The sequence below is a fragment of the Echiichthys vipera genome (genome assembly GCF_963691815.1).
Source record: "Echiichthys vipera genome assembly, chromosome: 4".
Classification (NCBI taxonomy): domain Eukaryota; kingdom Metazoa; phylum Chordata; class Actinopteri; order Perciformes; family Trachinidae; genus Echiichthys; species Echiichthys vipera.
The window spans coordinates 7,117,152-7,144,144 of record NC_139829.1 but is presented as its reverse complement, the minus strand read 5'-3'; the positions used below and the strand labels follow the sequence as shown (position 1 = coordinate 7,144,144).

Genomic DNA, 26,993 nt, shown 5'->3' with positions numbered 1-26,993 from the left:
CCAAGACCCAAACCAAAGCCTAAAACAAATCTGGCACCCATATGTGGGTCAGCCAGAGCCGGCTCACATTTGATCATCAGGATCAACCCTGGGAGTTTGCCAGAAACTCTGCCACACTTGCCCTGACTGGCAACTTTTGGTTGCTTGTAATGCTGCGTACTAGTGAATTGAGGTTCTTTTGAGTTTTTAAAAAAAATGTACTTTCTTGTTTCTTTTCTTCTTGTGTTTTTTAAATGGATTTGATTTAAAAGACCAAAAAGGAAAAGGGCTGCCTGACACAGAGGTTTTAAACGTTAGACTTTTGATCCCCTAAGAAATCTGATTACTGATCATCACATTAGTCAGGTTAGTGTTGGTGTATATAAACACGTTCTTGGATCTCTCAATTCTTTTGTTCATGTAAATATACTGTGATGGTTTTCTATTGATCCAGGGTGGGGCATCCTCTCTCCCCTTGATATTTTTGTGCAGGGAGGAGGGGCGATAGGGAAGTAAAAGGAAGAGGGGGGAGGTGGGGTTGAGTTGGGTGGGGTGATCTGTCTTGGAGGTGGCTCATTGTTTCCCTGGTTTCCTCAAGTCACTTCCCCCCACGTATGCAAACATATGGAATACACAGAGAGATACACAGACAGACAAAAGACAGAGAGGGAGTCAGAGTTCCTCTGCAGTCTCGTCAGAGCAAAATATTTGAACTGTTGTCTGGATTACATTAAATCTGATGTTTTAATTGTTTGTTGCTGAAAAGCTGTTATTTTGTTGGCTTTAAATCTGGCCTCAATATATTCAGCATCTTATTTCACCAAATTTTATTGGAAAGAAAATTCAGGCTAACACACAGGGCAGGCTGTTCTCATTCACAGTTCGTACATGTAACTACGAAGAGTAATGCACAGCAATACGTGTATATTTCACATAATTATTCTGTGTATTCCACATATTAAAATCAGGAAATGCACAGAGCCTGTATTCAGAAACTGTGTCTTTAAACAAGCCGTCAGGACTTCTGTACAGTTGGGATGTCACAGCTACACTATATATAGGTAGAAAGTGCTGCTACAGCACCTGTTTAGTCATTACTCGGCTGCAATTACGATGCAGGGAGTGCAGATGCAGAAGACCCAGAAACACTGACAAAACAGAGCAGACTGAGCTTTTTCAGGGGTGGGTTTTAAAGAGACAGGCGCTAAAATGGAGCATTTAAACACAGGGTAAATACAGGTATATTCAGAAAGACAGGATGAGAAGAATTATGTGTTTTTTGAATATTAAAGCATGTAAACACGTTCTAGTAGAAGTTTAGAATACAAATATGAACCTGAGAATGGGCTTGTTATGGGACCTTTAAAACTGACAATGCCTGATAATCATACATTGAATTTTAAATTGAATTTTCATCAAAAGCAGAATTTCTATTTGAAATAACAAAAGACATATTCTTTCGTGAATAATTCATCCAACACCTGCTCCGACTTGTATGATTGTGTCAAACCAAAAAAGCATCAGTGAATTAAATTGAACTAGTAGTTAAAATGGCAAAAAGAGAAGGAACACACACACACACACACACACACACACACACACACACACACACACACACACACACACACACACACACACACACACACACACACACACACTCACACACACACACACACATACACACACACACCTCAGCCTCCCAGCTGCTCGGGCTAATTACAAGCATTCCCAGACCAGTAACCCCCGGCCCTCCAGCCGAGCCCCTCTGTGTTTTTGTGTTTAATGATATTATTGTTTGGCGACGCTGCTGGGTCTTCACCGCTCCTCTTAATGCCACTGCACCTGCCTCCTCTAACACTGCTGATGGCAGGTGCAACAATGAGTCTGGTAATATTTTATCATTGGCAGAACAACCAGGAGCTAAATGTTTTTAATTCCTGTCCCCACGAGGACATGCAGGACATGTTTTACTACAGGTAACTACAAACATGACACAAACAGACCACATGTCAAAATGCTCAGACACCTCATGTGCCTGTGTGAATACATCATGTAAGCAACAGAATTTAGTCGCCTTATAAGATACTAGACTCTTAACTCCCCTTATGTTCCTCATATTTAGAAAAACGAGCCCTTCACACATACGGCTGTTACTTTATTGAAGCTAAAGTAATATCTACAAACTGTAATTTGTATTTAATCCATGTGTTTATTGCTGTAAATATGTACAGTTGGTGCAAGATGGTCTTCATTAAGGTTAGTTAGTCCAGACAATGCCATTCAAACCCCAAATACCTGCAATCACAAGCCTCTGGCCTCATCCATGAACACAATCTGTATCTGTGAATCTAATCTGCACAAACAACCGGTCTGGATGGGATAGACCTTGTTTATAGCAGTTTACAGGGACAGTCTGGGCACTTTGTGTGTCAGACGGGGGTGAGGACAGCTGGAGAAAGGCAGACAGGCGAGCTTGGAAACAGATTTGGTTCACAGATTGTCCCTCCTTTTTTTTTATCACTAAGTTTCTACATCTCTCTGCAGACCACTACATGGGAAATGTTTTTGCTCCCATAGGTCTCATTAACCATAAAAACACACAACTGTTGCATAACGAGGAAGGATTTAAATATAGACGTAAGGGAGTGTGTAGGAGCATATAGAGAAGTGCATTTAAGAAATATTGAACATAGAAGTGTTTGCAGGGTTCTCTGCTGGGAGGCTGTCAACTCAAACATCCACACATACACAAGCTAAAGCAGCAACCGCTTGCATCACATCTCTTTGCTCCAGTAACTCTGCAGAGAACATTGTGTCGGTGGATGAAGACACATTCAGCCTCTGACATAACAGAGGCTTTGCTAAAGTATCAGCTTACTCTCTGTAAGCCTTCAAAACCTTTACAAACGGCAGGAATGATGTGTGTGTGTGTGTGTGTGTGTGGGGGGGGGGGGGGTTAATTTTTATGAATCACTGTGAGGTTTTTCTGATATTATTATTTTTAAATAACACATGCAAAACTCTCCTCTCTTGTCCAAAACTGTAATTGCGATTTCTGCCTCACTGTGAAACATTTCAAATTTGTGTTTGATTAAAAAAATATGTTTCGAGGCGCAATCTACTCTTCATCAAGTGTCTGTGTTGTGTAGCCTGCAAGACTGCATATGATGACAAGTCCCTGCTCGATGAAGCTGGTCCTCATTCCCTATTCGTACGTATAACTGCTAAAGTAAGGTACTCGAATTACGTGTGTAATCCACGGGTTGGGTGCTGGATGGGTGAAAACACAGGACTTTCACCCAGGTGGGCCAGTGTTCGTGTCCCAGAGGTACCAAGCCAAACCACAAAATTTTTTCTAACCATCACCCTTTGTTTCCTAAACTAAACCCTCACGTTCCACGTCCGGTTGCTGTTTCAAGTCTTATTTTGCAAGATATCATGCATAAATGTTTGCAAGATATCATACGAACCTGTTAATGAGAATACGGTGCTTGATGAGCTGGCCCACGTTCGGTCCATCAGCCATGTTTTTTTCCGAAACAGCTGCTTTGTCAACATCTATCGATTATTGTTTCCCTCTTGTTAAAGGGATGTTTCCTAATTCATGTGCTAGGCTACGTGTAATTCAGTTTAAAGTCTTGCACCGTACCCACCTCCCCAAGGCTAGGCTGGCAATGTCATGGTGCCCCGGCAAGATTAACACACATGGTCTGTTCATGTTCTTCCTCCTTTGATTAATGGTCAGCAGTCTTCAGAATTCTTTCACAGGCTCTATAGCCTTAAATTTGCAACCTAGCCCCTACTCATCTTCATCATCTTCGGTATAGTGCTAGCTGACCAGCAGATAATCAATAAGCATAAGGACATTATAGCATTTACAACTGTGCTACTCTGCAAGCTGATTTTGTTGCACTGGAAATCACCCAAACCACCCAGCACCTCCGTATGGATGAGTGACCTTATGCTCCATTTAAGTCTTGAAAAGATCAAATATAAACTTAGAGGGTCAAAAACCTATTCTATTCTACCTGGAGCCCAGTAATGTCTTTCATAAACAAACTTAAAACCCTCCCTGATAGTTCATGAATCCACAAGTACTAAATCCTGAGTGATGACGCATGATGTTGCACAGCAAGCTTAGTTATTTTCAAGCTTTACTTTCAAATTAGCTGCTTCCACTTTCTTTTCTTTTCTTTTCTTTTTTTTCTCTTTGTTTAATTCCTCATACCTGTTGAATGATACCTTTACCTGTTCATATCATAAAATGTATTGGGATATACTGGATGTTGTAGGGTCGGGGGGTTGTATTTGTTTATTTGTATATGTGTTTGGGGAAAATTCAAAAGTATTGTCCTTTTATAAAAATGTCTTTCTGCACCTTGTTTTCAATAAAAAGATGGTTGAAAAAAAAGATGTTTCCTCTAACGTTTAGGGTTAGGGCTATGTTAACTGTCAATAGGGAACAACATTTTATGTTCCAGTTCATTAGTTGCAAACTGATACGTTTAGATCACTATTAATCAGAAACATTAGTGTGTTCGGTGAACACGTTCATGCACAACACTGAATAGAAACTTCAGCTTTAATCCCCACACCATCTGAGCCAAAAATCTGCTCCCTGAATATATCTTATTTTCATTTCCTCCTTATCCCATCTTGCAGCTCAAACACAGTGTAAGGTGACATATCCAAACAGAAGGTCCATTTTTGTGCACTGCTCAAATTCAGCACTGAAGTGGTGTCACAAAGAGGTCATTGGTTCTTAGACCCCCCAGAATATTCAGGCGGGGCTTTTTAAGATGATGTATGGCCTTTAAATTTACATATACCAATATAATATCTTGCTTTTAAATCTTCGGATAATTTAAATGTTTGTGCATATAGGTCTCAAAGAGGTTTGAAGAGAGTTTTCAAAAGATTGCACGTTACAAAAGTTTAGAACTGCTGCTCTGGTTTTATTTAAAGCTGTGTGTTACTTCAGTTAACTTTTGCCCTCTTTTCTTGGTCTTTGATCTGCGCGACTGTCTGCTTCTTATACATTCAAAGCCATAGTAAATACCACTCCCACAGCCATGGAAATGGCCCAGTTTTTACTGTTATATAAGCACATTCTCGTCTCAATTGGAACCAGCAGTCCCTCCACGTGGTTCTGATCAGCTGTGCTTGAAGTATTAGGTGTTGATTGACAGTAGTGTGGGGGGGGGGGGGTGTATGTGGGAGAGGTGGCTGTACATGTAGGTGGGGGAGGAAAGAGGCTCCTGGTGTGTGGTCGGGATCAGTTTACCAGAAGAAATGCAGACGCTTGTGCACACTGTGAAAACAGTCCGAGCAGTGAAACGCCAGGCATTCCTTGGCCACCAAAAGGGGGTTGCCTCGGTTACTTAGGTGGGACACATTCCTCACAGTCCCTGGGATCCAAAAACGGGGGGGTTGGCAGCGGGAGGTAGATTGTGGTGGGGTCTGATGCTGGGATCTGGAGCACTGAAATCAACGAGATTGAGGTTCCCACAAAACGCACTCATTTGGGGATTTACAGGTCAAAAGATGTCTCACTGTCTTTACATTTATTTAGCAGATGCTTCTATCCAAAACACCCAAATTATACTATCCACAAACGTTCTGCGAGGGTCTAAAGTGACAAAAGTGTTCTCATATCCACTGTAAGCTCTGACGAATGAGTGAACAAATCCACTGTAGCATAAACACACACGTTGGGGTTCAGTGTCTTACTTAACAACATTTTAACATATGGAAAGAAGGAGCTGAGGATTTAACCAACAACCCATTGATGATGAGCTCAACTGACTGTATTTTGTTGTGAAGCTATGTTGTCATATAGTCACTGAAATTATGTTATTAGGTCACAAACAACAGAGACTCTTGCTGTTCCTTGAATTTGCCGTGTTTTCAGCATTGGCCCTTCCCGAATGTCATCGTCTCTCCAATAGACATTTTCGTTTCAGTCTTTGTTTAAAATCCCCCTTTCTTCTTCTCCCTCTGAGGCTTGTTTTCCTCCGGTGTTTTGGACGCAATACGTTATTTCATTGGAGAATGACCAGCTGTAATCAGGTTTGGGCTTACTTGAACATTAAACTCAGGAGCTGAGAGGGTAAACTCTGTTTGATGTTCCGTCCGACTGAATTGGACATTTGTGTTCTCACTTACAGCCACAGATAATTTTAGGTTCGCAATGCATGCGTGAAAGAAGCGATAAATGTCTTTATTATCGGTGTCATATTACCAGTGCATTCATATGTACCTTAATATCTGGATGTTTTTTCATTCAGATGTTGGTATAGATATCTAAGACAGCAATGTACAATAACTAAGGGTCTTGATTCAGGACACTTTACATACCAATAACCACAGTGTATGTGCTTTCTCAGCTGCAGACCACTACGACAGTCGACAGTGGAAGCATGACAAGGGAATCATTCATTCAGCTGTTTACGTGTCCAATCTCTGAGTCGTCCCCGTCTACATGGCACACCAACCGTCGCTGTGATGTAACCGACAGGCTCTCGCTCTCAGGCTTATGGACAGACAGTGCACAGACTGACCGACATTTACAGTTTATGTAAAGGGTCGTAGCTTTCTCTTACACAAGAATGTCCTTCCTTTTTTGGTAATAAAGATAAACAATTCTGTGGAATGTGACGTTTTTTGCGAACATTTATACATGGAGTTATTTTTGGAATCTTTTAAGTCTTTGTTCCACTTTGAGCCTTTCAGTTCCTGTTTGAAGCTGCTGCCCATGCAAACAAAGGCAGGAATTTAAGGTGGAAATGCCCGTAGAGTTCCATGGATTTGCAGATGACTATGACTCAAATAAGGTGTTATGAATGTGTGGTGTGTTACTGAAATATAATTTTAGCTGTGCATGCTGATAAACAGAAAGGTGCACAGATCGCTGTGACCTATATTTGGTTGACTTGGATCTCCACATTGCTGTTGTGAAGAATTCTGTGTTCACATCAAGTTTCTCTCCAAGCCAGACCAGGACCACATACTTCCCCAGACGATGTCTTGCACTTCATCTCAAATTGATCTGTTGTTGGATATATTACAGTGGACGTGATGTTTTTCTCATATTTGCATCTGGTGCTAGTAGGAAGTGTTTTAAAGCGCAGATGCTCTGCCATAAGTTCACTGTTGGTCAACGTGGCCTCTGCAAATTGGTGGCTACTATAAAAATTCAAGCAAATTAGAGGGCGTCCAGGCATGGGACCAGGAGTTCTGTAATTCGTTTGAAAGCCGGAGTAAAGCTTTGAAAACAGAGGGGCTCGCCACTCCACATCACAACAGCTCTGAAGCCAACTTTTATGGCTGATAAATGACCTGCCGTGGTTCCTCCATGGGTTTTGAAATTCTGTGGTTCAGATTCCCACCCTGGTGCAGAGGCATGTGCTTTGCAGCTGGAAATCACTGGTTCCTGTTATATTAACAGGCGATAATGAGCTTATGATTACCACTAAAATACATAAGATTCCCTGTTTTCTGTCGAAAATATCAGCAAATGAGAGCACGGGTTTAGTCGTTAACGTGGACTGAAATGAACACCAAAGGTCTAATTTCTGTTTTCTTCAGGGTTGGTTCTAATTGCTCACCAAAAGGATCATGATAATGAGTCATATGAGGGCTGCAAGATTAATAAGTGTATGTATGCAGACTGAAAAGAGCACTGCATTTAAGAAATGTTTGATTGGTGGGGTCTTGTTGCTACAGAAACTGGTGAGAAGAGTTAAGTTTATCATATGCAAACATGTATGTTTTCATATTTATCCAACTTACCCTATGGACACATGTTTGCGGCTCAAATGCACCACAAACTACACAAGACACATTGAGATCCGGTCCCTCAGAGCACATTCAGAACTGGTCTGGTCCACATATGGCCACACGTGTCCTTGGCCGTGCTGAAGTACGAACTCATTCGTTGGCTTTGTCCATTACAGCTTGAAAAGCCCATAGAGATATTAACGAGTGCATCAAACATCTTTGGGCTATTGAAATAGACCCATTTCTATTGTTTTTATTTCTTCTTCATATAATTTCTGGCAGACTAGGTGCTGACAGTGCATTACTGGTTAAAAACAATGCATTTGATATTTTCAAAGAGAAATGGTTTGCGTTTTTATTTGCATATAGAGTGGGGAAGTGAGATCAGATCACAAGTACCTAGTTTACAGTACAAGGCTGTGTTTATTTTTCAATTAGCTAAGTGATGGTCGATGTTTTAACTTGTGGGAATGTGGACATGAGATTTTACTGATGCTTAAATTAAAAAAGGAAATAAAGTCAAATAAATCCCACAGTTTACTGCAGTTTGGAAGTCAGCAGGAGTGCTTGCAGCAACATCTCCAGTTGACTCTGATTCTTATTAGGGGGCCAAAGGCTGAAGCACAGATTCCACGAATTGCTGCATTGCTCCCATGTTGAGTCTTTGTTTGTGTCTGGTGTGAAAGTTTGTGATCCACTGATCTAAACAATTCTGGTTGTCAGGAGACATGAAAGGGAGGAAGATGGAGCCATGCCAGAGAGCAGCATACAGGCAGGAGTCAAGAGCTTCCACAGTGGGATACTTCAGTTCTCCTGCAGCCTCAGCTGACGTACGCGTTTTCCAGCGTGTGAGCCGTCTGTGCCTCCCCTTACCTCGCTGTTAGCTTACTGACCTGTTTTTCTGCACTACAAATCACACTGGGAGAAGATCTACAGCCTGTCTCTCCCCTTTGAGGACGATAAAGAAGACAATCCAGAAAAAGGGGCAGCGCAGGCTCTGCACTTATTTATTTATTGCAGTCATATAAGAAAAGCCGGGCTCTTTCTTTTGGGTGTGCAGACTCCTTTTGTATATCCATCCCCTGAAGTCCAAGAGAACAAAGACTGATAATTAGAGCCTCTCCCATACCAGAAAGATCATAGGTTTGAACCAAATTTTCCCTGCAAATTTAATGTTTCCACCAGGAATCCTCCCTTTATCCTTTCCCTGCTCACACTTTGTCAGTTGCTAAGGGGACAGCTAATCTGTAAAAATGTGCAAAAATCCTGGATTCCCAGTCATGCTGCACCACATGCCGACAGACTCTAAATGAGTCATCATGATTGTTGACTAGCCAGTTGCTTTTGTTAGTGAGGCAATATGAAAAGATACATTAAGCTCTTGACCCTGGCTCAGACACAGGTGTGTGTCGTGAGTATTCAGGAAGGATTTGCCAGCTTTTGTTTGTATGTGTGTGCCTGGAAGCATCTGTGTGAGAGAGGATTGTGTGCTGTTCCTCAGATGACCAGCGGGGAACAGCCCAGAGGCATGCATGAGTAATGAGATGAATGTCCAGTCGACTGTCTCGGCTTCCTTCTTCCTCTGTAATTACCTATGCTGTGGCTGGCTCATCCTTTGTGTGCGTGTGTGTGTGTGTGTGTGTGTGTGTGTGTGTGTGTGTGTGTGTGTGTGTGTGTGTGTGTGTGTGTGTGTGTGTGTGTGTGTGTGTGTGTGTGTGTGTGTGTGTGTGTGCGTGTGTATGTGTGTTTGTGTGTGTCTGTGTGCTCCCATGCAGTCAGGGCTGTGCGTTGTGCTGTTAAGAACAACCTTTATCTCAGTGCTCACAGATATTGCCAGGATTGACTTTTTCAGGTCTGTCGTACAAAACCTCCCTAACATATTGGTAGGGCTAGTGGGGCTGTTGATCAGTGCTTGTCTGGAGATTCACATTTTTGGAGCCTTTACGGCCGAAAATAGTCTCAAGATCTCAGGAGCTTCAGGGACAGAAGTGAAGAAGTTAATCAGAAACTAAACATAACTTTAGTCTATTCATAATTGTGTTTCCACCACAACTGAAGAGCTGGGAAATTACTTTGCACAGAAGCTGGATTCTTCCAATACTAGATCATGCAAATCCATCTCATCAGGCTTCAAGCGATGTGTATTGTGTATATGACAAGACAATATTGCATTGTTCATTGTAGTATTTTAGAAGTGAAACTTGCCGAAATAGACAGACAAAATCTCCAGATTTGTCTTTTTGGTGCTCGATTTTAAACTTGCCACAAATTATGAAATTGTACTCGTTTGGAAAGAGATTTCTTGGCTCCTGTTGTTGCTGCTTGGTGGGTGTCTGTATTGCTGTTTGGAGCTGCTACAGCACCACCTATTGCCAAAGGTCACCAAATTGGTCATGGCCACTGAGACATATGTCATCATATGTCCGCCAAGTGTTGTTGCAATAGCACAAAGAGTTTAGGAGATATGACATGTTGTGTAATATAAGCGTTGCCAGAAGCATTTGAGTGCACTTTGAGGACCAGTTGTAGCAAAATTGTACTAAACATAAAAATCAGAAAACGTAACTTTGTCTGGCTTGGTCTAGAGATGTTCTGTACCAAGTTTGGTTATAATTGCACAAAACAAACAGATTTGGACACAATTCAAAATTGTGGAAAATTAATCTTGGCTCAAATGGATGTGTCATATATTGATAGATTTGTCTGGACCCACAGAATCAAGAACAAAAGAATATGTAATGTAATGCTCATTCTTATAGCGCCACATTTGACATGGCACTCCCTTGGGTCTTCAGCAATACTCCTGCCAAATGTGAAGTCTCAACTGTTCTTGAGATATGTGAAGGGCAGATGGAAGGACATACAGACACACAAAGACAGAGATTCCTCGCTTTTATAGTTCGACAACACTGAAAATAATTCCTCTCCACAATGTCAAATACAGATACCAGGGACAAACAGTGTGACATCCAGTATGGCAGCACCCACTGTGGAAGTCCCACCCCAGCAGCAGAGACTTTCTGGGAGCAGAAGCTATGTTCCTAGACCCAAAACTAAAACTTCCTGTGTTTCTGTGGTTGAAAGTTTCAGTTGAGCCCAATCTCCCAGTATGACAAGAGTACTTTTTCATGTGTTCTTCCCCTACAACATGATATACTGTAAAGTATAGGCTTCAAATTCCCCATTGCCTTTTTCTTTCAACTCTTATTTCCTCATTGTGAGCTCATTCAGGAACATTGAACTGACAGGGCAGTGGTGATTTCATTTGGTTTGGTCAGAGTTTCTGCTGGGTTCAATTCATCTATTCAGAATCGTGGTTGAAATGAAAGACTCTATTTGGCGATAATCTTTCAAAATATGTCACCATGTAATTCCATATTTTTCTTGTCAACCAGGGCATCCTTAAAGTTCAGGATAGCATTTGGGAAAGATTTGATGCTGTCAAAGTGTTAGAGGAATTGTGATGTTTGAAAAAAGTTTCTTATTTAACTGAGAATTTGATGAGAAGAACTTTTACTTTTTAGTGTCCGACTGAGGGTACGTCCACACGATCGAAAACAACCTTTCTTTTCTCTGTTGTTCTTAAAAAGTTTTCCTTCTCTACGACCTCGACTCAAGGAATATCTGCGTCCACACAAAACCAGTGAAACCGGCTAAAAACGCTGTAGTACACATGCCAGGCCTGGATGTGGCGCTGTAACAGGAATACACCAACAACGGAGAAGAAGAGACGGGGAGACGCTGTTGTGTAGAATCATAATTCAAACACCGGAGACTTTCTTGCCAAATCTGGCAACTTCCCAAATCCTCATCCATCCTCTGGTGTTAGTGGAGACTTTTGTGATGTTTAGGACTCTGATGCACAAATCACTCTGTAGTTAGTGTCCTCACTGAGCAGCAGATGCTGCTGTAAGCCCCTTCTCCGTCCCAAAGCACTCACAGACGGGCACTGTCTTGCTACTTTTTGCGACCTTCTTGGCAACTTTATTTATAAAAAGCTACTAGCGACCAATTTAGTGACTTATTTAGACTATTAGGGGAAAAGGAGAAATATATGGTCGGCCTAATTCATTCCCATGCATGTGGCTCAGAGTACAGTTCAGTCTATGGGTCCATGTCTCTCCTCTTGCAGCAGCACTGTTGTTGTTATGTGACAGTCATTTAACAAAGTATGTGGTTTTGCCGTCCAGACAACTTTTTCAAATCTTCCCACTCTGGGACCTGGTTACAAAAAACACAGTTTTCAGGCTCCGATAATGCCGGCTGCGTGTGGATGGTCGGCCAAAACGATAAAAAAGGTGTGCGGTTGCAGGAAAATGCGTCTTCATGTGGACAGGCCCTGAGTCCTTGTCTGAACAGATTGAGTCCATGTGTGAACAGAGAATTCACAGAGAGCGAGTGTTGTTGATGTTTCTATCATGCTGCTCACACAAAACCGCAAGAACATACATGTGTGAAGAAGAAGAAGAAGAAGAAGAAGAAGAAGAAGAAGAAGAAAAAGAAGAGTGATATAAATGAAGACGGCAATGAAAATGCCTGACTGCAGAGAGACAACAAGATGTGGGAGCTTCTTTACGTTTAAATTGTCAATTAGTGAATTCAAGGAAGGGCAAGACACTTGGTTCTTTCTGACCACATTATGAGCCGGCTACATGACTCAGGTGTGAGCCGCCTTATTTCCTTCCTCCTGCACACTCAACCCAGACACCACACCTCTCTTAAACTATAAACTATTACACATAGTATGCATGCATACATAAGAGATGTAGATGGCGGAAAAGTATTAGAGACATTCTCTTTTGAGATTACTGTCAAACTCTTTCCAATTCACTCTATAACACCACAAAGGCTGAAAGCTCAAAATGCAAATGTCACTGCAGGAAAGCAGACTGAATCTGCATTAGCAGCACTTTAGGACTCCCCCTCCCCTCCACTAATTGCTGTGTTCGTGGATGAAAGAGTGAGGAGTTGAGGGAGGGACATCAGAGATCTTAATGCGCTCAGCAGACATCCAGAGAATGCACAAGACGAGCCATTAGCACCTCACAGCCTCTTTAGGAGCCGTTTCTTCTGAATGGTTCCCTCTTATTATTCAAAGCTGAGATGAATTTGCGGCCTCTGGGGGACATGTTCACATTTAACTTTTGAAATACATCTTGATTGCACGTGGACAGCTTTAAATATGAGTTGTACTTAGTTAGTGTAGTACAGACTGGTCATTGTTCTACTCCGCTGTTTCTGCCTGTAAGGTTCTGGTCTTGGGGAAATAGCTTTTTTGAAAACAAAATTAAATGTTGAAGTCAGATCACTCAGATGTTGAAGATCAGCATGTAACTGCAAACAGTGATCTAAAAAGGACCGTAACAGGCATTTAGACAAAGAATAGCACCGTGTTAATAAATAATTCAAGGGGCTTTTTTTTCTCGCTATGTAAGATCAGATAAGATGAAACTTTATTATCCCTGCAAGCAAATAGCGGTGTCTTAGCAGCAACACCAGTGAGGAGTTCAGCTGAGAGTCAAGAACTCACCAAAATAGATAAGAATAGAGATAAAAACAAGAATAGCTGCTGGCCCAAGATATCTGCACCAGATTGCTAAAATCAGTGAATTTATGTACAGTCTGTTCATATAAATGCACAGTAAATATATATGAACGCATGTAAATCTGTCGCTCTATCCCCATGCAGTAAATATATGATTGGATTTTTATTATGTACAGTCTAGAATTACATTACAAAAAATGTGCACATACGTGTGTCTCATGCATTGTGTTCCCCGCAGGATGACAGGGGTTAAACTTTTTTGCTTTACAGCACTGCACATCTGCCGTCTGCTGTCTCTTTGAAATGTATGAGGTGGCTGGATGTATTCATGCATTGTTGTTGTCTGTGTGAACACGGACTGGGTAGTATATCATATCTGACATAAACATGTACCCCCGCTCCCATAACCCAGCTGCTGCGTGTTTGTCGAACACTAACAGTAACTTGTGTCTTGTTTGCTCCTTGTAATTGAATAAAGGTATTGTTTTAGGACAACAGGCACATTAATATTAAAAGCCCGAACAGAAACAAGAAGATTTACATTTATTTCATTTCTAAAGGTATCCCTGTCATTTTCTTTCTGTATCATCTTCCATCATCTTCACTTTGGGAAACTCGAGAAAAAGTAAAATTCTCCAAAACTAGCACATCTCTGAATCAAATCACACATATTTATTTCACACATTTTATGTTATCTCCTTTTATTTTTTCACTTCCATTCACTGAGCCTCTCCTGAAACAGTTTGACATTTATTATATGCCTATCACAAAGAAAAACTACCACAGCTTTGTTAAAGTTTGTAAAGTATTGACAAAAACTAATAAATATTGTGCAACACAAAGTACCATATAGGGTACTAAAAATGAATGAATATATGACATTAAACTCATAGTATCCTTCTTCGATGCAACACTATTTAACTTTAATGTTCCCAGACAAGCTATAAATTATTATAGGAGCCGTAAAGATAAAAAAAGGGCAAATGGGAACATTGAAGATTAGGGCCACATTTAAAATTTTTGGAATTTAACATTGTCAGTATATGTAAGTGGGTATTATGGGGAAGATATTGTTTAAAACAATAACAATAATTCAGTATGCACAATAATACTAGCAGAGATACACACAAAATTAGTTCATAATACGATATAATTATTTAGCTTTTGTCTTATTTTACATAACTGCCATCAGATATCTTTTGCATTTTTTGTATACATTATATGATGTTTTAACTGTACACTTATTTTCACATCCATAAGAACATTAAAGACAAATATGTCAAATTTACAAATTTCAATTGTTTTCATTTATTTTCAAGAGTTAATGAAGAATTTCCCATATAAAATAAATAGGTTCAATATATATACACGTATATATATATATATGTGTGTGTGTGTGTGTGTGTATGTATGTATGTATATATGTATATGTGTGTGTGTGTCTGTATGTGTGTGTATGTGTATATATATATATATATATATATATATATATATATATATATATATGTATGTGTGTATGTGTGTGTGTGTGTATGTGTGTGTATGTGTATACATATATATGTGTGTGTGTGTGTTTGTATGTGTGTGTATATATATATATATATATATATATATATATATATATGTATATGTGTGTGTGTGTGTATATACCGTGTATATATAGAAATAGATATACTGTAGATATATATATATATATATATATATATATATATATATATATATATATATATATATATATATATATTTACAATCAAAGTCATACTTGTCATAAAAAAATCTCATCTAAAAATATATCGGAACCAGTATAACTATATTTTAACACAACTCTACCATACGTCATGCGACGTCACACGCACAACTCGGCGTCACCCGGAAGAGAGGAGCGTCGGTATGTGTGGGAGAGAGAGGATTGTTTACATTTCTTACAGAACCGTTAAAATGAATCCTCCGATGATCAACTCTACCAGCTCCGTTTCAACGACCAAAAGTAAGAATCACTGAAGCAACAGACATGTTTTTGTTGTTGTTTAATAGACAGAAGAGAGGCAGAAACAAACAAACATGTGGCTAAAGTTAGCTAGCTAGTCAGTTAGCTATCTTAAGCTGCGTTTGTTACAGAGGGCATAACTATCTTTCTAGTTTGTTTTCACTCACTTATTAAGCTGTTGAAACATTTGTTGTTAATTATCCGGCTTGTACAAAGGCACCCTGAGCCCTTTAAATTGCGGACAGTGTTAGAATGTAAGTATTATTTGGTGTGTATCTGAAATAGCTTGCTGGCTAACCCAACTTTTCATCTGATAGCTGACAGCTAGCATTCAGTGTCGGCTAACAGCTTCCTAGCTTTCTAACGTTACGTAAAAAGGGAATTTTAAAGGATGACTGACGCCTGTTTTACATATGAAGTGTACTCTGCTGTGGCTGCACTCCTGTACATTTCAGACAGTGATGTACACACAGCTGTCGGTTTATCAGGTCCATCTAATTAGAAGTAATGCAGTTTTAGAGAAGTGTTTTATCTAAGGTTGTCACAATATCAGAATGTTCAATACAACAAGAACTTCAATACAATACAATATAAAAAAGAAACCCTGCTCCTGGGAAAACAAATAACATCTTTTTTTAAATTATTATTTGTATTTAACAACCTGCGCACAGTGCTAGCTTGGAAAAAGTCAGTGAATGTTTTTTCTTTTTTTCTTTTTTTTTTTAGCTCTGGTACTTTTGATACTATGAAATGTAGATATATCATTTCATCAAGCTATTAGTACTTGTAACAACCTGAAGGGCATCATACTTGAAGGTGTTTCTAATATTTCCCACCAATTTTATATTGTGAGTATGTCCAAGTTATTTAGAAAGTAACACCTGTCAGCATATTGCAATGTAGTTAAACGGCCTCACAAACTGCTGCCTACAAAATGACTATACAGGTGAATCAACACCTCTCTAAGATGAATGATGAAGTAAGTAACTCAATAATGAAGTTGTGACTTTTTGCAGATCTGTTGGATTTGGTACAAAACTGAGTTTAGTTTTCTACCTGCCAAAACATACCATCTGCTGGACCACAGTTTGATCCTAATTTAATCCATTTTAATTGGATTTGATTAAATGTGTGTTTTGATGTCAGTGTGAAGACATTATTTTAACATTGAAGTTGTTTTTCCGACATGCAAAGGCAATGTGCACTGAATAACGCTCCTCTTCTATAGATTTGTACAAACCTCTTCCCAGAAAGTGGTCCTTTGCCAAAATCAAATAAAGAGTCAGTTAGGCTTGCACATGGCCATCTAATGAGGCCTGTTTATGAAACATTACCCGAGACCACCAGCATCGGCTGTGAAGATGTTCACTATATTCAGCTTTGTTTCTGTATGTACAGGAAAACGAGAAGCTGAGCGCTCGGTTAACTGGACAGTCGAGGAAACTCACGTGCTGCTGTGCGCGTGGAGCGATGAGCGCATCCAGAAGAGTCTGGCAGAAAACCTTCGCAACCGGCACGTCTTCAAACACCTCTCAGCCCGCATGAGTGAAATGGGTTTCTCTCGCAGTCCACACCAGTGTCGGCTTCGGGTCAAAACTCTGAAGGCTAACTACGTGAGAGCCAAACTACAGAGGAGCGCAGACAGCTCACAGCCTTGCACTTTTAAATATTTTGCAGAGATGGATGCTGTGTTGGGCCGGAGATCAGCGGGAGGGGAAGGACGGCCCTATTTCTTTCCTCAAGAACGGATGGCAGAGCATCACCATGACTCTATTGACAGGATAGGAAATATCCAGCCAAATCTAAATACTAATACTGAGATTAGTGGACACCATTTTGATTCTTTGGGGAGGACAGGAAAACAACGTTTGAGCTCTTTAGAGGAGAGAGGAGGCTGTCAGCCGTGGCAGCTCGACTCTGAAATCAAGTTGGAGGACAGGGAAGATTCAACTGATGAGTTTGAGTTCAGCAATACAGGATTCCCACAGCGACACCATGAAGTTTATCTGGAATCATCCATACATCGTCAAATGAGTGGTATGTATGAGCTAATATCATTTTAGAAGTGTAGCTGTTTTTTCTGTGCATAGGATGACAATTTTAGCAAATGTTTGCTTGAAAATAAGTTACAAAAAATTATTAAAGTGATTATTAAAATAGTTGCAGCAGACCATTGATTTTCTAATAATTTCTACTCCAATGATATTCCTGTCATCAGTAATAATCTAATACCTGGATCGATTTGTACCCTGTGTCATAGGTACATATGACCGCTTGAGCACTCCTTCCCCACATGTAGTCCAACCTCCACTGGCTCCTCCACCTCCCCCTCTTACCCAAAACTACGCCTCCCCTCTCCCTGTGCCCCCAGATCCAAGCCCCAACTCCTCTGGCCACCCTCACCCTGAGTCCTCCTGCATGGAACCCGCCCTCAAGCACCTGTCGGATTGCTTTCAACGGCTGGTGTCGGAGACCCGGGGTGTGCTGGTGCAGCTGGAGAGCCAGAGGCAGGAGCAGGCTCGCTGGCATCAGGATCTCCTCGCCCGGTGGATGCAGAGAGAGGAGTGCCGGCAGAAGGAGACTGCTGAGAGGGAAGAGAGGAGGGAGAAAGCTCGCATGGAGCATGAGATCAGAGTCCTGGAGCTCCTCACCAGTTTCGCCAGAGAACAGGGGTGTAAATGTGGGAACAGACAGACTATAGCAGAGCCACCAACTGGTCCAAATCATACCACAGACAAAGACGGACATTAGGATGCAAACACATCAAGAATTTTCTTTACATCGGTATTCAAGCTCAGGTGGAACCAAATAACGGCACTGATAAGCCACATTCAGGGCAGCTTCGTTAAGGCCTTAACCCTGACTCATATGGAGCGACAAATTCAGGAAAAGACCCTCAAAAACCAAGAGTCTGAGAGTACTAGTATGAGCAGATACGTGCCAATTTGAGCCCGTTCGCCATGTTGTAATCCCACGCTATCGGTTGCCAGGTCAACACTGTACCAGAGAATGCAGCTGGAAGCATATAGAGACAGAACCACTGTGTTTAAACTAAGATATGACAAGACAATTGTGCAGAGATGGAGAAGAATAAGGCAAAGAAAGGGTTCTTACATGGAAAAACTTACAACCAGCGCCGAGCAGAGATATTTAGCGAAGCTGGCAGATAGACGGTGTTGACCCATACGAATTGGCTGACATGTTTTGAACCTTGTAATGCTTATTAATGTAAAGTTGTTATTCGATTTTAGCCCAGTGGGTGTCTGTTGTGGACTTCGAAGTGGACAAATCAGTTCTGGTAAGGCTAGGGCCATGAACAGTGTGAGCAGGGGTGAAAGTAGTTTTTATTTCTTGCCGGTACTATCATAATGACCAATAGTGAGCATAGCGTGCACACCCTAAAACACACTTCATTATTTATTACAGTCTTCTTAACAAGCTTTCACCAGGACTTCTTATGGCTCTAGTACTTTTTAATCACACTGCTAGTGTGAAAGTCTCAGACTTTTCACACTTTGAAAACCAGCTGCACACGTTGGCACAAGATCTGGTTAAGCCGTATGCGCGCTGCGGGGTCGTTGTCTGTCCAGCGAAACACTGCGCACATAAAAACAGAAGATTGAAACATCAACATATTTTCTGTATATGTTGTTATTATTTCGGAGATTTTGCAACAAATGTCTGGTAACTAAAACACTGGAAACCAGCTGCACATGTTGGAGCAGGATGGTTTAGCAGTACGTGAACTATCTCACTCTCTGTCGAGTGAAACGATGCACTGAAGGTTCAGACACAATTCAGAGACAGTTCAAAACGACTTATATACAATGTATATTCGGGAAAACGTGTTGCTTCCTAATTTGACGTTAGCAGGTGTGTTGTCAGGGTGCAAGTGCAATTTTTTCAGAGACAGTATATTTTTCTTACGGTACGGCGTACTCCCTCCAAATCTTTTAGTGTTACGCCGTACTGACCAGTTCCGGCCTACTTTCACCCCTGAGAGTGAGACAGAGCAAGAAGTAAATGTTCTTGTTAGGCTTGGTTTTGAATGCAAGCTGAATGAGTTCAGCCTCTGCCAACCAAAACAAAGAATGCGTTTGATGGGACCCTTCCGAGATGGTGAATACCATGATATCCGGGGCGAGGCGCTGTGTCGTGAGGACACATTCTCAATATCAAAAAGAAGATGACTGTTAAATGATAACTAGGGCTGGGCAATATGTCAACATCGATTTTGTCAAAAAAATATAGAAATGTCTGCAGTTTATATTTCTCTATATTGTTTCCATCATAATGTTGACTTGTGCATTTCGCACTAACGTTCTTAATAAAAATGAGAAAAATAGGCTTAACTATGTGTTTATTTCACATAGACTATTTATTTATTTATTGAGTTACCAGAAAACATGCCATATCTATTTTGTTGTTGAGACAACCAGTCATTTTCGGAGAGCTAACAAGAGGAAACTCCAGTTGAAGGAGATTTATTTTCTCTCTGTTCTCTTTCACAATATCTGGATGAACGTATTTCTCAGCTGATTTCACCAAATGTAATAGAACTATTTCAACCTTTTTATATAAATAAATTAAAACATTTTCAACTGGTTTCAACTGATTTCACTGGAATCTGTCAACAGGGTGGCTTTTTGGTACCAATGGAAAAGTCTTAGGGTACGTCCACACGATCGAAAATTACCTTTTCTTTTTTTCCGTCCTTCTTAAAAAGTTTTACGTCCACACAAACTCGGCTCAAGAAATATCTGCATCCACGTGAAACCGGCTTAAAGCGCTGCAGTACACATGCCAGGCCTGGATGTGGCGCTGTAACTTCCACAGAAATACACCAACAACGGAGAAGAAGAGACGGAGAGACGCTGTGGAGAATACAAACACCGGAGAGTTTCTCTCCAAATCTGGTGACTTCCCAAATCCTCCTCCATCCCAGACAGAAATCTGTCGACTGTTTCTGGTGTTAGTGGAGACTTTTGTGATGTTTAGGACTCTGATGCACAAATCACTCTGTAGTTAGTGTCCTCACTGAGCAGCAGATGCTGCTGTGAGCCCCTTCCCTGTCCCAAAGCGCTCACAGGCGGGCACTGTCTCGCTACTTTTTGCGACCTTTTTGGCAACTTTTTTTTATAAAAAGCGACTAGTGACCAATTTAGCTTCTTATTCAGACCATCAGGGAAAAGGGAGAAATATATGGTCAGCCTAATTCATTCTCATGCAATTGGCTCAGAGTCCAGTTCAGTCTATGGGTCTGTGTCTCTGCTGTAACGCAGCAGCACTGTTGTTGTGATAGAGGCCAGAGGTGGGGCGATGACTGCATTGTTAACAAAGTATATGGTTTCACCGCCCAGACGACAACGCCATGAGGGTTTTTTTTTTTTTTAAATCTTCCCACTCTGGGACGTTATTTCGAAAATACAGTTTTCAGGCTCCAATAACGCCGGCTGTGTGTGGATGGTCGACCAAAACGATACTAAAGTTGTGCGGTTACAGGAAAACGTGTGTTCGTGTGGACGGGCCCTCAATCTGCACTGTTGGCTGTCAATATTGACACTCTGCTAAAGTCGCAACAAAACCAAAGTGACAACTTCAACACTTCTGTTAAGGCGCTTTCCCAATGGATGGAAAACCCAGTAACACCCACTAAATCCTGACTTTTGTATTAAGTGTGAATGGTTAAGGTAACAATCTGCATTCATTCCTGGGACAAATGTCTTTGCTGTTGTCAGGTATTTATCACCTGGGTGTGGACATGTTAAATGCTCCTCTATCAGTAACTCCATTTCATCCACAAATTCTACCTGTCTCTGCACAAGCGGCACTCGAACATATTTTCAAATAAGTGGGCACTGACTTTGAAAGAGAGACTGACTAAGTAAGATATAGATTTTAAAATAGTAACCACTTTTATCTACTTGCAATGGAAAAGGGGTCTTATCGCTTATTTTTAGCGTATATCTACATATCTAGAATGCTACCTGAGCAATATTGCAAGTGAACCATCCGGGGGTAGAGTTCCTTTGAGACAACAGAAACACAAATGTCAATGACAACTATAAATTTGACATATGTCTTTGCTGTCATAATAACCTTTTTTATCGTATTTACAGTTGACTGCAGTATAATTACAACCAATAGCGTCGGAATCCCTATATACAGTAAAATCTGTCTAGATATACTGTAAGTGATTAAACTGATTTCATGTTTTTTCCAAACAAATTTGAACTCCAAGACCTTAAATGAAAGCTTAAGGGCAAAATTGTCAAGCCAAACATAATTAATGTCAAGACATTTTACATACAGTATATGAGATCTGCATCACTGTTACATAAAGAGCTACTGACATGAAATTTACCCACAACAGAAAGTCGATCTGTCACACTTCAGACATTAATGCGGCAAAGTAACATATAAATATCTTGGCAAAGAATTATTTATTGCTTTTGTTGGCAGTGCAGATGTGGTTATATCAACCAGAAAGTCACAAGTTTAGTTCCCCCAGTGTAAAAAAAAGTGGTTATCATTACCCTGGATTTTTGAGTGTCCATGAGCAAGACACTGAACTGGGACTTGGCTGCTACGGGGGTGGCCCAGATGTGGAAACCCCTTACTGTGAATTCCTGATGTCTATCTTCACTGCTCCATGTTGCAGCTATATGGCAAATGTAGCACAAACATAAAGTGTTCTCTCTCTCTCTCTCTCTCTCTCTCTCTCTCTCTCTCTCTCTCTCTCTCTCTCTCTCTCTCTCTCTCTCTACCTCTCTCTACCTCTCTCTCTCTCTACCTCTCTCTCTCTACCTCTCTCTCTCTTTCTACCTCTCTCTCTCTCTACCTCTATCTACCTCTCTCTACCTCTCTCTACCTCTCTACCTCTCTCTACTCTAAGAGTAACCATCTGATGTCTTCAGTCACACAGCATGCAAATGAATCTGCAGACATATTGTACCCTTTTTGCAGTACTGGGACTGGTCTGATTTGTAATATATCTTTGCTCTAACCCAGAGTGACCTTCTCTGTGCTGGCCTGATTTACACTCACACTCACAGAATCCTATTTATTAGACCTCCAGGCTGTAGCTGCCCCCATGCTGATTGTTACCTGAATAAACAAAAGTGGAAATCTTTCCACTCTGTCATTCAACACAGGCTGCCCCGAAGGTACGAGGAGTGTGAACGATTTAGATTGGAGAAGCCCCACTTCCTTTAGCTTTTGAAATGCCGAAACCAAACCGTAATCAATACTGGTCAGGCTGGTATTCTGTTATCCAGGCATGTTTAAAACCAGACACATGAATACTTACAGGATACTGAAGGCTTTCTTTCTCTGTCAACAGATCCTTGAATAGACCAAAACCAACATACTGTTCTCCTGCAACTACCTTCTACTCTAAATATTCCTCTATTGGTATCTAGGCTACTGTATATCACTTCAAGGGTATTGCTATTGTTATTGTTTTTAAATCAAGCCCTATTCAAGTTCTTGCTAACTCTTTCAAAATACAATAATATAATACACACAATTATGCTGTTTCTCTATCAACTCAAATCATAAATCTAAACTTTTTTCCATTCATTTTCTTGAGGTTTATGAAAAAATGTGGTTCAGGCCTGACCATTTGTTGCCAACATACCATATTGTCCTTGTGTCCAACATAGTGACTGCAATCCTGATCTTTGTGGTCAAACTCTGTGTTGTGTCATTTAAGCAAGAGTAAAGCTGGATTAGTACATATGCGTAGATCGCCACTAATACCAGATTGCGTAATACCTCTGCATGTTGATGAGATTTGGGATGATTTGCTGTTATTTTATATACCGTGGCTTATTACTCAGTCGAGCACAAACAATTCTACGGCCAAACAAACATCCAGTATGTAGTCTTTTGTACAAGTCACATTTCTTTAATGTTTGGAGTACCAGGAGTTACAATGACATTTGGCTTTAGAGGAAAACATTGTTCAGTCTTGTTGTATTTTCCGTTGTTTAAAGATGAGCAGGACACTCGGGGACGTTGCAAACAAATTAAAATAAGCTTTTGTGCTCACACATAAAAGAGTAAAATAGCATGTTCTCTTCTGTCCAGGTTGTTCTTGTGGATGAGAATTCATTCTTGATTGACCTGCCTGGTTAAATGAAAACTAAATAAATGAAATAGACTGAACTAATAACCACACAATGTCCTCTGTATAACTCCACAGTGATTATAGTTTGGCAGACAATGCTGCAGCAAAGGATTTAATACATTTAAATAGGATCGTGGTTTACATGTTTATTTCATTTCATCTGAACACATTTTTCAATTCCCTACAAAAGGAAGCTTCCTTTTCATGTGCCGCCCACTTGGCGGTCACGTTGAATTATTTGGACAAACAATTGAACATTTGAAGAACTAAGCAGGATATTTTGTTGTGTTGGGGGACAGAGAAAGAGACTCAGCTGTTCGGGTTCATTTTGTGCAACAGCTTTATTACTGATATAATCTGTACAATTAGAATTTGTTTCATTTGGCGGTCACAGAGGTTCAATTTACATGGCTCGAACTTCGACTGAAGCATGTAGACATACAGAAGAGGGAGAGAGAGGGAGAGAGAGAGAGTGGGGGGTGGGATGGAGATGAGAAAGGAGGGATAAAAGGGGGCAAAAGAGGGAGGTGAAGCGAGAAAAGTGAAGAGAATAGATTTAAAATATTTATGGCTGAGTGTGAAGTTGTGACCGAGTCAGCTCAGAGCCAGTTCTCCTCTTTAGCTCCTCGACAGGTCGCAGTGAACACACAGATCACACACAGATCACACACTAGATTTATAATACACAATATTAGAATTAATGCATTATTATTATATATTATTGCCACATGTTTTGACCCTAGACTGTATGAAAAATGGACATAGCTTCATCGTCGATGCCCGTTCTCTCAACTTGATCCAATCGCCCTCGCCTACAGGAGTCCCCAACTTGTCAGACTTTGACTCCGCCTCAATTCCTCTTACCAAAAAAGGGCATGTATGTGACATTGGGGGGAGGGAGATACGTCCATCTGAAGTGAGAAGTGAGGGCCAGAGGCTAGCTGTCACTCAAGAGGCCACGCCCCTAATTATACAATAAAATAAAATAAAAACTAGCCTGGTATAGAAAAAAAAATCACCCCCCTCAGTTTTGTCATGGAGATATGACCTACACATAAAGACTAGAATGTTTCTTTGTACCAGGCCTTAAATAGGTTCAATTATGCAGTGAAATGGTTTATTTAACTTGGGGGTCAATGAGAAACTGCTCTATTGTGCAAACTTCTCCTAGTGGACACTCTGAAAACTGCAGTTTTTGCCACTTCCTTATTCGATCAACCAGGAAGTAGCTGTGATTGGGGCTTGGATCAAACCTGTAACTTTGCAGTTTAGTATTTGGCGTCTCAAACCACCGTGTAGGTTTAGTATGTTTGCTTTGGTGGGACGCAAATGACTTTGAAGTGACACCCTGCTGTTCCACCTGCTGCCCTGATTTTTACCTTATTACAGTACATAAACTCACGCATACACAAACCTCCCATGCCTCAAAAACCTAATTAGTCAATTTTGAGTTGAATACACCATATTTATCATCCAGAAAACACCAAACCAACAGTTGCATTTCCCAGCATGCACTTGCTCTATTATGAAACGTGTCCCTAGTGGCCACTCGGCGAAGTACAAGTTATGGCACTTCCTTATTGGATTAGCAAGGAAATTGCTGTGGAGGGGGCTTGGTTTGGATTTGATTAAGAGTTTTTAGCCATGATGGCAGCGTTGCTGTAATGATACCAATGTATACCAATGCCTGTGGGTCCACCTCTTTAGTCCAGACTGAATCAGAACGATTGATACAGACATTCATGGTCACCAGAGGATGAATCCTACTGATTTTTGCCGTGTTTCCACCGTACGTAAAGCTCAGCTCGACCCTCCTCACATTTCTGGGTCCATTTGCTCTTTTCATTTACCACTGCACGAGATTTGCGGCTGATCGGTGAAGTGCCTTTAAGGTTATCGATATTTGTTATGCTGTAGCTTTGATTTTTTTTATTTTGGATTTAAATGATAGATATATTATTTACTAATATTTACTAATATTTACTAATCTCAAAGTGGAAGGCGTAGCTCGATACAACAACAACAACAACAACAGGTGCATTAAAATACAGTAAATGTAACACAACAACAGACACATGATGATGTAAACTGTATAACTTGACAATCAAGAACAAATAATAAGAAAATGCTTTGGAAAAACCCTTCATCGGGCTTTCCTTTCGCCTAATTACAGAAAGCAAACTGAATTGAAACACAAAAGAGGAAGAAAGACACCGATGGAAGAAACGTCATTGAGAGAGAAAGAGAAATGAAAACGACAAAAGAGGGGGAGGTTGACAGACAGAGAGAGAGAGAGAGGGGGGGGGGGCGGTGGTGTTGGAGGGTGTTCTCTGCTCTGATTGGTTGTTGCCTCTCCCCTCACAATAAAGTCTGGAGTCTGGTCGCGGCTCCAGAGCTCAGACGCACAAGAGAAAGCGGCAGAGCAGCAGCAGCAGCAGCGGCGAGGCCGGAGCTGTCATCTATCCATCCATTCATTACCTCAGGCGGGTTCTTCTTCTTCTTCTTCTTCTCCGAACAACCCCGCTGCTGTGAAACAGAGAATTTTCTTTTTTACCCCTGCATTTCCACCTGAATAATGCTGCAGTGAGTTGCCCGGAGCAGGGACGGACTGCTGGCTTTCACCGCCTCGGTTTATTCACATGTAACAGGGGAAAGTCTCCGCTGTTTCGCGCACTTTGGGGAAAGGATACGAGGGGGAACTCGCACCTGGAGGACTGATTGTTGGGGTGAGTTGTGGGGGTTGATTGTGGGAATGTTGTGTTGAATGTTATGCTGTTTGTGTGCTCCTCGGAGACCCCGGTGTGGAGCCTGTCCAAAATGCGCGCAGGTGGTGGAAAGAGCGCACTTAATTTCCGTCGTTTGTAAACGAACTGATCTCAAATGCTCTTTTCCTCAACTTAACTGCAAATATGAATACAATGCAGCTTGGGTTTCTTGTGTTTACATCGCCCCTTTACTGTAGTGATTGCTGGCAGTGCTTCTTAATTGACTCCAAATCGAAATATGTCCCCTCCAGAACCAAAACAAACTCAGAGTAATGGTGCGCCAAATTGAGTTCAACTAGCTGTGTCTATGTTTTCATTTTAAGTGAGCCCTTAACAGTACCACCGTAATGGAATGGTTGAAATTAGTGTCAATGGTGGACTATTTTTAACCCCCGCTACCTTCTAGTTAAGAGGATTTTCCCTCTCCACCTCTCCTCCTCCTGCAAGACAGTGAGGGATCAGTGAAGTTAATCCCGCATCTCTCCCGAGTACTCCGGCGTCCTCTCTTTTCTCTCTTTTTCCGTGCCACTGCTCTGAAGTACAAGCATGCACTGGGGTTCCCTTAATGTGCTGACATGTTTAAACCGGTTTATTGGTGATTTGGCAGGACAGTGTGTCCTCTGAAAACACTTGAATGAGTTATTGTTGCTGTGAATTGCATGATTGCCACTGTACTGTTGTCTTGTTTGTGGTGGGCTTTGTTTGTGCAAAATGCAGAAGATGGGATGATTTGGGGGCAATGGTTCTTTTGGAAGTCACAGGATGCCTGATGTTGTTTTCTGTGCAAGTGGTGATGTAATTGTGCAA

General features: G+C 41.0%; 1 protein-coding gene across 2 annotated transcripts in view; it reads left to right on the top strand.

Moving 5' to 3' along the window:
• The first annotated feature begins 15,188 nt into the window (after window positions 1-15,188).
• rasgef1ba (RasGEF domain family, member 1Ba) overlaps window positions 15,189-26,993 on the top strand; it is a 45,001-nt gene continuing 33,196 nt past the window's right edge. The window contains exon 1 of one of the 2 annotated variants that reach the window (XM_083911652.1): window positions 15,189-15,290. The gene's annotated coding sequence lies outside the window, so the exon portion shown is untranslated. Of the gene's footprint in view, window positions 15,291-25,846; window positions 26,148-26,993 lie in introns of those variants that run through there. The other variant, XM_083911651.1, reaches the window with a different exon arrangement.